Source organism: Colobus angolensis, unplaced genomic scaffold (assembly GCF_000951035.1).
Source record: "Colobus angolensis palliatus isolate OR3802 unplaced genomic scaffold, Cang.pa_1.0 Scaffold217, whole genome shotgun sequence".
Taxonomy (NCBI): Eukaryota; Metazoa; Chordata; class Mammalia; order Primates; family Cercopithecidae; genus Colobus; species Colobus angolensis.
This window is the reverse complement of record NW_012115344.1, coordinates 6,016,238-6,033,319: the sequence shown is the minus strand read 5'-3', so window position 1 is coordinate 6,033,319 and position 17,082 is coordinate 6,016,238. Positions and strand designations below refer to the sequence as shown.

Below are 17,082 nucleotides of genomic sequence, written 5' to 3'. Positions count from 1 at the left end.
CTGTATTCATGTATTTCTCACTAAGCGCTTGCGTATGTTTAGTCACCAAAAATTATCACTCAATAGACATCAAATATCATTCACAACAGCTCTCAAGTTTCTCTTGCTACAGTGAAACATTTATATTCATCAATACTGTTAGAATTAGAACACTAAACATATCCCTAAAGTCTCCAAATAGCTAAAACCTCACAAATCTCAACTGTAACACATTTAATTTTGATAGGATACTTCAGGGAAAAAAACATAGGTATCAAATGTTCCACAAGTGTTACTTACAATTAAGTATCTCTGAGGTTCAAGCTCTGATATAATGTAACTTTGCAAATGAGATTATCATGTTTTGACACTTGAAGTTCCAACTACTCACCTCTTCCCTCCACTTAATGGGCAAGTGCTGTATCTATTTTAACAAGTAGGAGGAAGCTGCCAGTAGGAGGAGAGGGAAAATAAAACATATGAAAAAGATCACAAAGTCAACCTGTTCTTTTAAATTGTATGATTGAATGCCTACTGTGTAACCAGATACTGTGTAAAATATTAGGAATAAGAAGACAAGATGCAGTCCTAGGAATTTCAGAATCTAAGAGGAGACAAGCACAAACAAATGATTACAGTAAGTGGGATGTTTGAGGAACAACAGTGCCACAACAAATATGAAGCTTCCCTTACAAGAAATACGAGCTGCGTCATTAAGAGAAAAGGGCAGTTCATGAGAAGAGGAACAGTGGTACAAAGGCTCAAATGTGTAAAAATATGATGTCACGGTAAAGATTTACAAATCTGAAGGAACACTATAGTAAGGAGGAATTTGAAGAGGAGAATTTGACCAGGAGCCAGATCAGGAATATCAAGCATAGAGTTTGATCTACTTTCTGTAGGCTGATGGTTTTCTGTACTGAGTTCTTCAGATTCCTGGGTTCACAGAGCTATTCAGGGCCACTCTGAAGAGGGGTAAGTAGGTGTCCCCAAGAATTCTACATCACATCTATCTTTGCATTAAACAGATAAACTCCATTTTAATTGCAAACTTCAAGTGGCGAGGTGGGGAGGGGGAAGCTTCCACTCCTTTAATAAAGTTTGAAATGGATATCCATAAAAGAAAGGATATGAAGAAGAGGTGTAGATGGTCAGATTTGCACTTAAGAATGAACATACAGGTACTTTAAACTGATCATCAGAAAAAAAAAAAAAGAACAGAGGCAGAGGGAACAATTAGGAAATAATTTTTGGAAGTGGTGAGATGACTCTGAAGAGTGAAAAGAATGGGCATGTCTAAACTGGGATTTTGGGTAGAGGTGGAAAAAAATGGTAGAAGTTCTTGGTCTATAAGTTGAATGCTCTCAGTGCAACAGGAAGCAAGCTGGTGAGCAGCAGTTAAGGAAGGGTATTGTGTGTGAGTGTGCACAAGTATGTGCACGTGTGCAAGTGGGGGTTGGAGTCAAGATCTTGAGAAGATGGTCCAAGTATTTTAAGAAAAGTCCCCATGACTCCAACCAAGATTCAAGGACTATACATGTCCTTGGTTGAAAATTTAAAAATTGCTACACACATAGACAACATTATAGTCAGCCCCGCATGGGTATTCATGCATTCCAGCATCTGTAGATTCAGTCAGTCACATATCAAAATACTCAGAAAAAAAATGGATTGTTGTGTTTGTACTGAACATGCACAGATTAATTTTCTTGTCAGTATTCCCTAAACAATACAGTATAATAACTACTTACATAGCATTCACATTGTAGTATTATAAATAATCAAGAGATGACTCAAAGTATATGGGAGGATATATGTAAATAATGTGCAAATACTGCACTATTTTATATAAGAGACTTGAGGATCCATAGATTTTGATATCCATGGGGGGTCCTGGAACCAATCTCCCATAGATAATGAAGGACAACTCTAATTATATGATCATAGATTCTTCTAGAACATCATTACTTGTTTCTCTTGTCTTTTCAATATTAAAAAAACTAAGAAAATCCACACTATTTTCACATTTTGAGAAAAATGTCTGGTCAGATCAGCATCTGTAAAGATGAATAAATGTTTTTAGTGCCTGTATTTACATTGCAATTTTCTTTCAGAATACAAGCTGTTTTCACCAAGACACTTCCATTTCTGCTTAAAAGATCCTGAGATCAATAGAGGCACCTGATATTTCACCTTTTGATGAGGAAACTGAAACACAAGAATAGTGAAAATGACTTTCATAAGGTGCAATCTATTTTAGCATGCTTTACTTGTTCTAAAATCAAAGGACACATCATATGTGGATATGCATTAAATGCAAAAAATGCTATATAGCTAATTTGTGAATTTAGGGATTGCCAAGGTTGTCAGATAAATGCCACAAGAATGTCAACAGTCTTGTTTAATTCAGGCTCCTGGGACACAGAGACTACTGACATGACTCTGGGCTTAACATATATGCAAGATACCATATATAAGAGTGGTTTTGCTTCCCATAGTTGAGTTATGACTTGCATCATACCATGTGGCATGTGTAATGGAGAGAGTAAAGAAGTATATAAAGAATTGTAAAGCTACTGTAAATATATGTCTGCTCACTTGCTAGGTAATTATATTTTATTAGAATAAAAAACAAATAACTGATGAGTAGTAGAAAAATGGAAGAGTACAGTTTGAAGAGCACTGTATTAGATGATCTCTAAGGCCTATTTTTTCTTTTACAATCCTGTGACTCAAAGAATAAACTGCTCAGGCTTGTTAGAGCAATGACTATGGATTTTAGTTCATAAGAATGACCTGTAAGGAAGTAACAATGAAGTCTTAAAGTCTAAGTATTGACGTAAATTTGAAGAGAAATCAGGAACCAGATCAGGAAAATCAAGCAAAGAGTGTGGTTTATTTCCCGTAGGGTGATGGTTTTTTGGGCCAATAAGAAAAACCATTTTTGTTCTGAAAGATAAACAGAAAAATAGTACAACATTAGAAATGCTATTCCTCCTTAAACTACTGAAGAGATAAAAAGATAACATTATAAATCAGGAAACTTCAACAATGACTACAGGTGGGAGAAAGCGATTAATTAAATCAAGAAGACTCAAGCTTCTATACAAGTTAGATCTGCTTCATGAGAAAGGATAAAATGTGTCTATGTCAATTAGAAAAACGGCTACAAGAGAGCGCTAACAGGCAAGTCAAACCTTCTAATCCTATTCTCCACAAGCAAGCTGGCAAAATACAAATCACGAATACTTTTTATAGACAGCAGGAGGAGAGTTTCAATATGAAGACCTGGGCTAGACCAAGTTATGTAATAGCTAGAGGCATGGCTATAAAGTCATGTAACATCTCTGGGTATCCTTTTTCCTTCCACAAAATGAACTAATTGGATTAGCTGATTTCTAATGGTTCCCAATCAATAATGTTTTGATTCTCTGTCTCTCCAACTTGTTATAAAAATATAAAATTTGGATAGCAAACAATTTTTGTACTATGTTAGTATTACATGGATTTAATGCATAGTTAAAACAGCTCTTAGAAACTTAATTCAGCCTATATGACAAATATCAAATGAACTTTAGTTGCCTTAAGAATATCTGCATCTGATTGTCTTAACTGACTCACGCTGAATTCAAACTCATATGTCCCAACTTCCCTATTTCTTTTAATACCACCACATAATCAATCATTTTGAAAATTTTAGAGAAATCTTTGACTCCTCTCTTTTATCTCTTACGTGCAGTTAGCAAATAAATCCTCATGATTTTTCCTTAAAATATATAAAATCTATCTTCCCTTCTCTCTTATCAAAATCCATTTTCAATTTATCTCCTAAATTACTGCAACGACTGCCTCCATTTCCTTATTTGTTTAAATTTGTAAAAATAATGATACTGCTAAGTACAAGAATTCACCTTTGTACTCATCTGCTCTAACTGTTCCTCAATATTTTCAGGATAGCATGCAATAATCTTTAGCTTGACTTTAGGATTTTACAAAATTTGGCCTTACCCTGTTCTTCCATCTTCTCTCTGTTTGCCAACATGAACTCTATACAATGTCGCTTTTTTCCTGCTTCCCACCTGCCCTGTGCCTGGCCCATTCCTGCCCAAAAAGCCAACAGTCTTATTTCACTCCATTTCATGCTGTTTCCCCTCCACTTCTCTCCACTGGCACGTCATTCTTTGTTATCAATCCCAATTCCTCCTATCCTTCAGGATCCAGGCCATGCCTGGTCACCTTCCTTTGTGAAGCCTCCTCTCTTATAGTCCAGATGGACCTTGCTATTCAACTGCCAAAGTTCTTGGCCATATCACTTACTTAAGTGTATGTGTAAATATTTACTGATGTATAAAATACTGTGATTCTTTTTAAATCACTCTGCATGAAACCTTTAACTACTCCAGGTCTTTCTGGCTGTTCTCCACTACCTGTAATTCCTTCAGATAACTTTATGGTTTCTATACCTTTATCAGATTTTTATTTAAGACATAATCTTATCTTGAAGCTGCCTTACTTGACTACTATATCTTCAATTACTACCTAACCCTGTACTCAATTTCCTTTTTCTCCTTTATATTTTTATACTTAGCACTTCCTGGTATTTAGTATATTACACATTTTATTTTGTATGTGTCTGTCTCTTACTCTAATAGATTCTAAGCTCAACAAGGGAAGAGATTTTTGTCTCTTTTGCTCATTAACGCCACTCTAGTTCCTAGAAGAGTGCCTGGTATTTGGCAGGTGCTCGAGAAATATTTTTGAATGAATTCATATTTTAAAAACTAAAAGCAACATTAATAAAAGTGGTTAATAATAAAACAAAAGCTAATATACAATTAAGAACTTACTATATGTTGGGCAATGTACAGGTAATGCATTAAATAATCCTGTTATTATCTATTATTACCTACTTTCTTCTTTGCCATATAAAGCAGGGCTTACAGAGGTTAAATAATTTTCCCAAGAACACATTCTTAATAAATGTACTAAAAATAAACTCTAGGCTTATTTGCTATTGAAATATGTCAAAGGCTGAGCTTATCCAACTGTAAAAAATTAACTGCAAAACAAGATTTTTGAGGAGATATGAGGGAAGAACTCCTCAGACAGCTACCTGTAAAACCTTTTCCCCCAGTGGCTAATACTTTAATTTGTTGTCCTCTTTTTATGTAAGTTATATCTTATAATGTTCCATAAACTTCTGCACTTTATTCCTTACCCAGGCTTAACGTTCAAGAAGAGAAAATCTTCTGACTAATGTTATGACTTCATTAAGGAGTAAAAATTCCATCTTAAAAATGAGTTCTCAGTTCTCATGTAAAAGACAAGAGCAGAATGAGTAGTCACAGTTCTCACAGAGTGAGGTAAAGCAATCATCAAGGGAGGAGGGGAAAAGTAAAGAATGCTTTATTCATAATTACCTAACATTTTCCAGCATGAGAGGGGAAAGAGGAAGTCTATTTTCAGTGACAATGATTACTCTAAAAATATTAACATGCAAGGGGAAAATTTTCATTCTGAGAGTTACTACTATACTGAGTTCTCTTTCCCTCACAGAGTGACTTAAAATTCCCAGGGTAGAGAGGTAATCTAGACAGATGCGCTTGCCCTGTGTCTTGAAAATGGCAACATCCAGGAATCATGGGAGTTTAACCGAGGACACACTGGAAAGAATTTCTCAGCACCAGGACAGTCTCTAAGAAATATCAAGTGGCAGAGTGGATACTTATATCTTCAGGTGTCTGCAGTAAGGCAGAGATTAGAGCTATAAAGGCTTATCAGAATATTTGTTATGCTGAATGCATAAACAAGATGTAGTGAAACTGAAGCTGAATTACCTACTAAAAGGGTTATAGACCAAAAAAAAAAAAAAGCCTAATTCTTCCTTTTTCCTACCTAATCCAGATTCTTTCCTGCAATGTCTCTGTAATTTTAACTGGCTTATATAGCACAGGCAAAATTATATATTGTAGAATTCATTCTCATCTTCATCTTAAACATTTTAAACAAAAATATGTTAGTTCCCTACTTCTACACATGCATATATGAGAAAATGGTCTGGCAACCCTTAGGTTGGGACACTCAGCAGGTCATGGCATTCAGAGTAAATTGATTTTTATTAAGATAATTATAAGGACATGATTTTAGAAAGTATTTTGTGTCTCCCTCTTTCTTTTGTATTTTCAGAAAATCATATGAACTGGACCTGGGGGCATGCACCTGTAATCCCACCTCCTTAAGATGCTAAGGCAGGATGATGGCTTGAACCCAGGAGTTTGAGACCTGCCTGAGCAACACAGCCAGACTCTGTCTCTATCTATTAAAAACAAACCATATGTAAAATCACACAGTTGTTCCTGAGATCTGCCATTCCATAATTTAGTTCTCTGCTAGTTCTACAGCACCCAACTGTCACAAGACTGACTAGCCAGATGCAGGAGGTACTCACTTGTCAGGTCAGCAAGTAACCAGAAATACCATTTATTTGGTCCTTAACAAGATTGAGACAAAGTGGTTACAAGTGAGTCAAAATGGAGGAGATAAATACTGTAACAACTAGTTATAGATATCACATTTTCTCATGTTTATAGTTCTATTTGAATAATCCTTACCTCTTTTTAAAAACTCCATAGACATTGAGAATTGATAAAAATCTATCTCCAGAAAAATACAGCTATACATAAGTCAGCACATCACTTTAGCAAATTCACAAATCTTAACAATCTAATCCATGTGTCCTAAGCATAGACAACAAAGAAAAGTATTTGAGAGGGTGCAGGGTGACTTGGAGTTGAAGTTTGGGAGAGAGATTAACCATTAAATTAGGAATAAATTTATACTTGACAAACAAGCATCAACTGTCTCCACTGTCTTACCAGCAGCTCAGTCCCTTACTGCTCTTCCTGGATCATGTCCTGTTGGCTGCTGCTGAGCCCATCTCCTGCATCCAAGCGTCGTAACTCAACAGGAGCAAAGGCAAGTAAACAATCTTGAGAGGGTGTGCTGCTGAATGTTTGCCAGCCTAGAGAAGACAGAGTTTGAACATTTTTTAGTTAGCAAAAAGGAACAGGGTATATACACCTGCTACAAAGAGTTTTAAAGGTTTTAGATACCTATAATTGGATATTTCCATTACACAGTGGCTGTTAAAAAACTTAGAGGATCTTTCTCAAAGCAATGACACTCTTAAATGTACCATAATAAAATTCTAATATTTGTAGAGCACTTTGCAATGCCCAAAGCATCTTTAGTCTTCACATCTTCACCGCAATAATCAATGAGGCTTAAGAGCCAGTGGCTTATATTACTTCATCTGTTGAATACAGTGGTTCACAGTGTGGCTTACAAGAGTATCACCTAGGTACGAAGCTGAGGATTTTGCTGAGATTCTGACTTGTTGAGCTAAGAGGAAACTTTATTCTCCAGGTGACTTTAAGATGAAGTCAGGATTGAGAATCATTAAGTCCTTGTACTTCATAAGATGTGGCACTAACTAAACTCATAAATAGCAAGTATTCATTCAGTATATGCCATGTCAAGGTAATATGCTAAGTGCAATGGAAAAGGTAAAACATTATAACATGTGGTCTCTGTGCTCAAGGGTTTTAATTTAGCTGGAGAGACTGGACATATACTTTAAAAGGACTACCCAATAAGATACCTACTTTAAAAACATAACCCAAGTAAGACTTAATTGGCAAAGATGTAGTAAAAATATTGGGTGCTACAAATAAGTGGAAATGACTATGCACTGAAATAAGGGAGTAGGTTAAAAATATAGGAGAAGTTCACTGAGTTCCAAGGGCAGGGAGAAAAGAGGAATGGGGAGAAAGCATTGTTTTGAGGCAAAGATACAGCTGCAGCAAATTGGAGGAGATTAAAAAGCTCTCTCTGGCTGAAGAGTGTCTACAAAGAAGCATAAGAAGAATTTGGAAAGACCGATTTGAAACAGAATCTAAAGAGTTTTGATAAAATGGCTAAAGGAGTTGGTCCATTTTCCTGAATATATGGAAACAGTATTGGAATATCCTGAAATAGTATCTGGAATAGTATTGGAAGCTGTTGAAGCTCAGGTTCCAGGAGTTCTTGGTAAATGCCAGACACTATTCTAGATGCACTACATATGTTACCTCATTTACCACTCAAAAAATTCTGGTGAGATCATTATTATCATTATCATCATCATCATCATTATTATTATTCCCATTTTACAGAGTAAGAAGGGAGGTCTCTTAATTTTTTCTCAAAGTCACATGCCTAGAAATAGTAAGCTGAGACTGGGACATGTTGCTTTTTTAGAAACATGCATCATAAAAGTCATATGTTAGGGTGTTTTGAGATATAATTCACATATCATAAAATACATCCTTGTAAAGTATATGAGTCAGTGGGTTTTACTATATTAAAAAAATTATGCCACTGTCACCTATCACTACTATCAAATTCTACAATATTTTCATCACTCTGTCACCCTCCCCCCAAAAATCAGTACCCATTAGGAGCCAATTTTCATTCATTCCTCCCCTGGGCCTTGGTGACCACTAATCAACTTTCAGTCTCTATGGGTTTTCCTATTTTGAACGACTTTATGTATATGAAATCATACAAAATTTGGCCTTTTATGTCTGGTTTCTTTCACTTAATGTTTTTAAGGTGCATCTGTGTTGTAGCATGGGTCTGTACTTTATTCCTTTTTATGACTAATATTCTATTGTATTGATATACCATATTTCCTTTAGCTATCAATGATGAACTTTTGGGTTACTTCCACTTTTAGCCTCATAAATAATGCTTCTTTGGATATTCACTTCAAACTTTTAAATTATGATAAAATATATGTAACATAAAGTTTGCCATTCAAACCATATTTAAGCATACTATTCTCTGGCATTAAGTACATTCACATTGCTGTGAAACCATCACTGCCACCCATCTCCAGAACTTCTTCATCTTCCTAAACAGAAATTCTATGCTCATTAAACAATAACCTCCTATTTGCTCCTCCTCCTAGGCCCTGGCAATCATTATTCTACTGTATGCCTCTATGAATTTGACAATTCTAAGTACCTCATGCAAGTAGAATCATATAATATTTGTCCTTGTGTGATTGGCTTATTCCACTTAGCATAATGTATACAAGATCCATCCATTTTCTCGCATATGTCAGAATTTTCTTCCTCTTTAAGGTTTAACAGTCCATTGTATGTCTATATCACATTCTGTTTATCCATTCATCCATCTATAAGCATTTGGGTTGCTTCTACCTTTAGGTTATCGTGAATAATGCTGCAACAAACATGGATATACAATGTTTATAAGTTTTTGTGTGGGCATATGTTTTCAATTCTCTTGAGAGTGGAATCCCTAAGAGTGAAACTACTGGGTATTATGGTAATTCCATGCTTACTCTTTTGATGAACTGCCAAACTGTTTTGCAAAGTGGCTGCACCTTTTTACATTCAACTAGCAATGTGTCAGGGTTCCAATTTTTCCACATCCTCACTAACACCTGTTATTGTATGTTTTAAAAATTATATCCATCCCAGTGAGTGTGAAGTGGTAGAAGATTTAGGTGTTATAAATAATCATATGAAAGATATTGGCTTATTGCAGTACTCAAGTATAAGTGATAGTTGGAATGAGAGGGTGGCAGAATAAATGAAATAAAATGATCAAACAGAAATATTACTGATAAAGAAATGAATGACATTTAGTAACATTTTAAATGTAGGGAGAAAAAAGAATGATTCAGTTATAGTGATAAAGCTTTTGAGTTTGGTTGTCTGGAAGAATGATGTTAATCAGATAAACAGATAATTCTAGAAAGGAATCTGAAATGACAAAATAAATTCTTGACATGATGCATTTGAAAAAACTTATGTATTCCAAAGAAATATTCATCAGGCAGGTGAAGTACAGGAGGTCAGGGTTGGAGTCAATAGGCTATTTCATTTTTCTTTTGAAAGAAATGATCAAAGAAACATTATTAAGATTAGAAGAGGGTTATTGCCTGTATATGATTAGACTCTTAAATCTGAGTTCAGCAACTGACAAACCAAACACTGAGGAAGGCAGAGGAGTTTTTACCTTCTGTTTTCTGCTTAAAATAGTAAAACAAAACTTCAAAAGTAAAAAATATATCTTTATTTACCTTTATAGAACTTGTTTTTATCAGAATTTGAGTTGGTATCACGTTTTTAACTATACCAAGGTGGTGCTTGTGGTTCTGGGAATGATGTGAGCAGTTCTAGGAGGATTTCCCTCTCTGAGCTGGCACAAGATTGGGAGTCCTAGAGGACATGAGTGTCACTATGAGCAGTTATCTGGTTGGCTGGGAATCAAGCTGGCAAACTCTCAAGGAGAAACTATGAATTCTAGTTTTATTTGCCCAAAACAGTCCCCTTTAGTAAAAAGAGGTGATCCCCAACAAATAGAATAGTCTCTTGCTAGAATATAGTTCCTCAGTAGCCAATAATTCTGGCTTTGTTCAGCTTTGAAAAGTCTCCAATATGATAATATTCAGGAATAAATACAGTGATGACTCACAGGCTTATACACATATTTTGAAAGAGAAGCTTAATGAGGCTATTTTGGATCATGAAGCCGGGCTGTGGTGGCTCATGCCTGCAATCCCAGCACTCTGGGAGTCCAAGGTGGGTGGATCACTTGAGGTCAGGAATTCGAGACCTGCATAGCCAACATGATGAAACCCCGTCTCTTCTAAAAATATAAAAATTAGCCAGGCATGGTGGTGTAAGCCTGTAGTCCCAGCTACTTGGGAGGCTGAGGCAGGAGAATCACTTGAACCCAGGAGGCAGAGGTTGCAGTGAGCTGAGAGCTGAGATCGTACCACTGCACTCCAGTCTGGGTGACAGAGTGAGACTCCACTTCACAAAAAAAAAAAAAAAAAGGAAAGAAAAATTCTCAAAGAAAATGCAAAATACACTCAGCTTATACATTGAGTTTTCCTTCTGCCATGATATATTGAAAGTTATAAAAAAAGCACTTAGAAGATAAAACAGAACAAACATATGAAGGGTAACTGCTGAAGACAGAGGTTAAGAAAAGGGCCATGAAGAGGGTTAAAAAAAAAAACAAAACTAAGCCAATGAGCACATTTAAATGTTCTCATTCCCACAGAAATATCTACTGTTTTGTTTTTTTCTTTGTTTTCCTGAGACAGGGTCTTGCTCTGTCACCCAGGCTCAAGTGCAGTGGCACAATCGCGGCTCACTGCAGCCTTGACCTCCCAGATTGAAGCTATCCTTCCATCTCAGTCTCCCAAGTGGCTAGGACTACAGGCATGTACCACCACACCCAGCACATTTTTTGTGTAGTTTTTGTAGAGATGAGGTCTCACTATGTTGCCCAGGCAGGTCTTGAACTCCTGAGCTCAAGTGATCCACCTGCGTCGGCCTTCCAAAGTGCTGGGATTACAGGCATGAGCAACCACGCCCAGCCATAGCTACATTTTTAATTGAATAAAATATACTTCACCATCAAAGTTGTAATCATTTTGAGCATAATATCATTCTTAAACATATTTTCCTTTGTTCCCTAAATTGAAGTCTACTCTATTTTATCTTTATAAACTATTCACTGTTTTATTTTTATTTATTTTTTACTTATTTATTTATTTTTTGAGACAGAGTCTCACTCTGTTGCCCAGGCTGGAGTGCAGTGGTACGATCTCAGCTCATTGCAAGCTCCGCCTCCCCGGTTCATGCCATTCTCCTGCCTCAGCCTCCTGAGTAGCTGGGACTACAGGTGCCCGCCACCACACCCAGCTAAGTTTTGTATTTGTAGTAGAGATCAGATTTCACCGTGTTAGCCAGGATGGTCTTGATCTCCTAACATCATGATCCGCCCGCCTCGGCCTCCCAAAGTGTTGGGATTACAGGCATGAGCCACCGCACCCAGCCTCACTGTATTTTAGAAAGGTATTATATACTTTATCTGCAATATTTTCCAAATAGATTTAGGAAAAAAAAAAGACAATAAAAATAGCTAAAATTTATTGAATGTATTCTAAGTCATTCAATTTTCAAAATACTATCAATTGTTTACCTTAGCACACCTTTGCAGGTGGCAGGGCCTCCAGAGCCTGCGCTCTTATTCAACATGCTTCATGCCCTCCACAAGCTTGTAGGAGATTCAATGAAACATTTCATTTTGGTGAAAGGTAAGTAATTCTATATTTCAAAGCCTAGAAACAGACAAGTTTTCTTTCTGAAAGATGAAAAATGAAAAAAAAAAGAAACCAACCTCTTCTCTAAAAACTACTCTACCTATAAACATGAATATATCATTACAAGCTAGGCACCTTACATAGGAATCCTCCATTTGGGGTTTATATGCATTTTCCTTTCAAGAGATAGATCCACCACTGATCAAACATCATCAAACACTTCCGTTAAAAACAAGGGACTTTGTTTATCATGCTGGATTCAGTCCTTCCCTTCCCTTTGTGATATTAGTACACCTTCATGGCATGTTTCTTCAAAGCCCCAGCAATAGATGTTTCCTTCCTGTTGAAATGCTGCCTTGGCTGCTTCTCTGCTTGATGTGATTCTCCTCCAGGTTTAAATGGGGTCAGACTGGAGTTCACTAAACAGCACGTTACTCACTTCAGCAGGATATGCCCACAAAGTGGTTCTCCTATTCTTATACACACGTGTACACACATACATACACACACACACACGCACACACCCCTCTCTCTGCAAGTAAATGATCCCAACTGTACAGTGCCTAAAGGGAAGTGCTATTTCAGAATGTCAGCTACTTGGCAGTGATGGCTATTCTCCTGTTAATGCTTTAAAAAACCATTACGGTAGTCAAAGTTTTAGGAAGAAAATAAAAGACCTTAAATGTATTCACTTCCTGCTCCTCCTAACATAGACAAAGTGGTGACTCCCAGTGAAGATCTCAGAAAGTGTTTGCAGAACAAATTCCATGAAGATAAAAACAAGTATACACCATATGAGATTGTTTCCAACCAACAGTCTTTATATAACTACAATTGTCAAACAAGGCTGAAATATCAACCACCAGTTATAAACTATTTAACATAGTATTTCCATTACACAAAGTTATTATTTAAGAACCAAACACTGGAACATGAGAGGTACAGGTATAAAGTCACAAGGCATTGTGTATAGATTATCAGATCAATTTATATAGTTTCCAAAAATAAAAGAAGTTATGAGGGAATATTTTTTAAAATAATAGTTATTTTTAAAAACCAAGATGGAAAACACATCAGAAGAAAATACCGTACAAACATCACGCACAAGAAGCAAAATAAATTCCGCATCTGAAACACAAACTTTTACATGACATTCTGACGCTTGCTAATACTTGACCTCACTGGTCAGAGACTGGGCCAATGAAGGGTGTGCTCAAAATCTTAACTTTGAAAAGCTTCTTAAGGGTATGGTTTATTTTTCATCCACTAAAATAGAAAATATAATTCTCTATAATACACTTACCATTTCTAACATTCAGGCATTTTAGAGATCCCCACTAGAAATTTCAAGTACTATAGGAGAAGAAAGGAGTGAAAGGGGAAGAAAGGGGCAAAGAAAGGTAACTTGCATTGATTTGAATGCTTTATGTGTCATTTTCTTTTTCTTGACACAAGGAACTTCACGTATTTGTAATTGTATTTGTGTGGCTGATTGCAGGACAATTAATTATATTGGGAGCTAGGTTTTTAGCTGAATCTCAGAATGTCTCTCCTGTAACTTCCATAAACCCATAGGCAAACTAAGGGGGTAGGCGGTAGAAGAGTTAACAAAGTATAAACTAATCTCAGGTTCTAATTCTGACTCTAATCCTCCATAACTTCATGATCTTGAGCTGCTCACTTAAAGAAACTGAGGACTAGAGAGTCTGTAAGATGTTAAATTGTATTATTTCTGTTCCAAACCAGCTTTAAGGTTTCATGATTCCATGATTTAGATACTATCAAATTTGAGATAAAAAAATATATATAGGAAAAAGAGTTATTGAACAAATGAATAGGTATAAAAACACAAGCAAAATTATATTAATGGAATTATTCTAATTTAAGTCTACTTGTGTGATATTAAGTTTATAAAAAGATACCCTTTACATTGTAATATATAACTATAATTGATAGCCACAATGCTTATTATTGATTCCAAAGAAATTTTTACAATATATATTCTATTCCTTATATTTAGTAATTTCATATTACAAAGTGATGTAATGGTTTCTTGGGAGTAATGAGTCTGCTACCATGGTTCTCTTAGACTGAACTGCTAATTGCATCCATTTAAAACAGACATAGATTGAGGATCAATAAACTGGTAGACTTCAAGTGCTTTTTAAAAACTGCTTCCAATCTATAACATTAACCCAGATATTTTTAAAAGGATTTCATTTTTCCTATTTTTGGGTGATAAGTATTAGGTACACATGAACCCTACCTTATAGTTTCTTAAAAATGGATGGAAAGAATGAATTTTTAAATCACTTATGTTATAAATTATTTATAGCCCAAATAATATCATCATCTAAGGACACTTTAAGTCACATGACCTACATGAGCTAAGGTTTAAAGACATTACATTAATATCATCAATATAAACATCAAAGGATCAATTATAAAAATTCTAATGCTTAATGAGATGGCAAAGTACAAAATAAAATTTTACACTATAGTATAAAATTGCTGACATTTGATCAGCCACTATTTTAAAAAAATATTCCTTCATTAACAATATTCTCTAATTTTCATCTAAAAATTGAAACAAGAAAATTTTTATCTAATTTTACTTCTAATAGAAAGGCAAATAAAAAATACTTTTTAAAATATTCCAAAACATACAGGAAAACTCTGCAGTTATATCTACCTGGTTTGTTAAAAACAAACTATGCATTCTGCAAAATTGCAAGTGTCTATTTTTATCATAAGGTATTCTTAAAAGCAGTTTAGAAAACATCAAGTTATGACAAATAGATGTCTCTCTTGCCACACAGGAGTGATAATCAAAATATTTAACAGCTCATATGTCAAGGCATGGGACGTAGTGCTGGAGGAGGATCCTAGAGTAACCTACATGCCATTTATTATTCTAGCTGCAGGATTGTGGGTAGACCCAGGGAGTAATGGGGAAGGAGCTATAGTGGCTTAGGGTAGCAGAATTACTAGCTACCTTGGAAATCTTTCAGTAACCATCAGCACAGCCACACTCATGTGCACCTGCTGCCTATCAGCTCCAGTTGTTTGCATGATTTTTAAATAAGGGATAAAAAAAGTATTAAGCAACTGTTACAAGTCTTTGCAAATCTACCACTTGTCACTGGAAAAAAATGTAACTATTAACTTTGTCTGTAGCTAGAGAACAAATGATGGGGAAAATTTGATAAAAGAAATTAAAATTTAAAGATGCAATATTTAAAAATGTTTTTGAATTACACATAAAGTATTTTCATAATATTAAAATTATATAAAAATGAAGGTATGAGATTGAACTTTCAAGTAATAACCAAGATAACATAATTTAAATACATTTCTCCCTAAATAAAGTAGTATAAAAAGCTATAAATTCAATCATACTTAAGGTTGGAGGGTGATATAAATGAATCAGAAATTCAAATGAGTATTTTTACAACAAATTGTGACATATTTTTCATCAAAGTAACTGTCATTATCATATTAAACTGGATTTTCACATCTTCAATTTCCTAGAAGGGGGTAGGTACACTATTGCTACTTACAAGTTGACTGCTTATGAATAAGCATATCATAATGCTCAAGAAACAGCAGCATAAGTAAAAAATATTTAGGGCAATGTTGCAGATGTGAGATTGTACAGAATTACACATTTAAAAAAGTTTTAAACCATTTTTTATTTGCTAGATTTTCTAAGTGAAATATCTGAATCTAAAGAAAGCAGGAATTTGTTGTTGTTGATTGTCCTGTGTTAAAGGGATTAAAGTCGCTTAGCAACCTCTGTGTTGTAGAAACCAAGATAAAAGAAGAGTTGGTTGTCTATCACCAGCTCTTCTAAGATGGAAGAGTGCAAGTAAATAGAAAAGCACTATTTCTGCAATGGTGCTTTGACATACATTCTTCATCACATGACAAAATAAAAATCATCAAGAAACTCCCAGGAGAAGGAAAATCCTCCAAAAGCATATTGTGACTAAATGGAGAATTTGCAAACCACTACCATACAGACACACACAAAGACAAACACAAACAGTAACAAAAGACATGGCCAAGAAGCATACAGATCGTAGCTTAGAAAGGGAGACTGCATAGTAGAAACTTTGTTAAAGGCTTTAAAATATTCCAGATGGAAATATAAATGAGCATAAGAGTGATGATTTATAGAATCAGAGACTATTTTTAAACTTGGTTTTATAGAGGCAAACAAGGAATAAAGATTAAACTAGGACAGTACATAATTAGGGAAGGCAGCTTCACATGGAGGGATAAATTTGAGGATCTGAGTTAAAAGAATGATAAAAGGGCCAGGCGCAGTGGCTCACACCTGTAATCCCAACACTTTGGGAGGCTGCAGTGGGTGGATCACCTGAGGTCAGGAGTTCGAGACCAGTCTGGTCAACATTGTGAAACCCTGTCTCTACTAAAAATACAAAATGAGCCAGGTGTGGTGGCACGTGCCTGTAATTCCAGCTATTCAGGAGGCTGAGGCAGGAGAATCGCTTGAACCTGGGAGATGGAGGTTGCAGTGAGCCACGATCGTGCCTCTGCAACCCAGCCTGGGCAACAGAGTGAGACTGCTTCCAAGAAAAAAAAAAAAAATGATAAAAGGGCAATATCAATTAGAATGTGAAAATACTGTTTGTGACCATAGAGATCATGGAGAATATTTACATTTTAGAAAGGTTTTTAAGTGTCATAAGATTCTAAATGCAGTAAATAAGCTCTGAAATAAACATAATTTTGCTTCCTAGTAAAACAAAAAAAGATAAAACTTAAAAGAACTCAATAATTATAAAACACATTTGTATATATTTTATATATCTACAACAGCAGAGAAGCACAGGCATGTAAGAATTTGTATTTTCCTCCATGTATTAATGATTAAGATTTCGGAATATGAG

The 17,082-nt window shown here is 35.4% G+C and overlaps 1 protein-coding gene across 1 annotated transcript in view; it reads right to left on the bottom strand.

Moving 5' to 3' along the window:
* The window catches only part of TET2 (tet methylcytosine dioxygenase 2), a 131,037-nt gene that overhangs the window by 80,647 nt on the left and 33,308 nt on the right, over positions 1 to 17,082 (bottom strand). Inside the window, exon 2 of the mRNA XM_011943259.1 lies at positions 6,855 to 7,000. The gene's annotated coding sequence lies outside the window, so the exon portion shown is untranslated. The remainder of the gene's footprint in view (positions 1 to 6,854; positions 7,001 to 17,082) is intronic.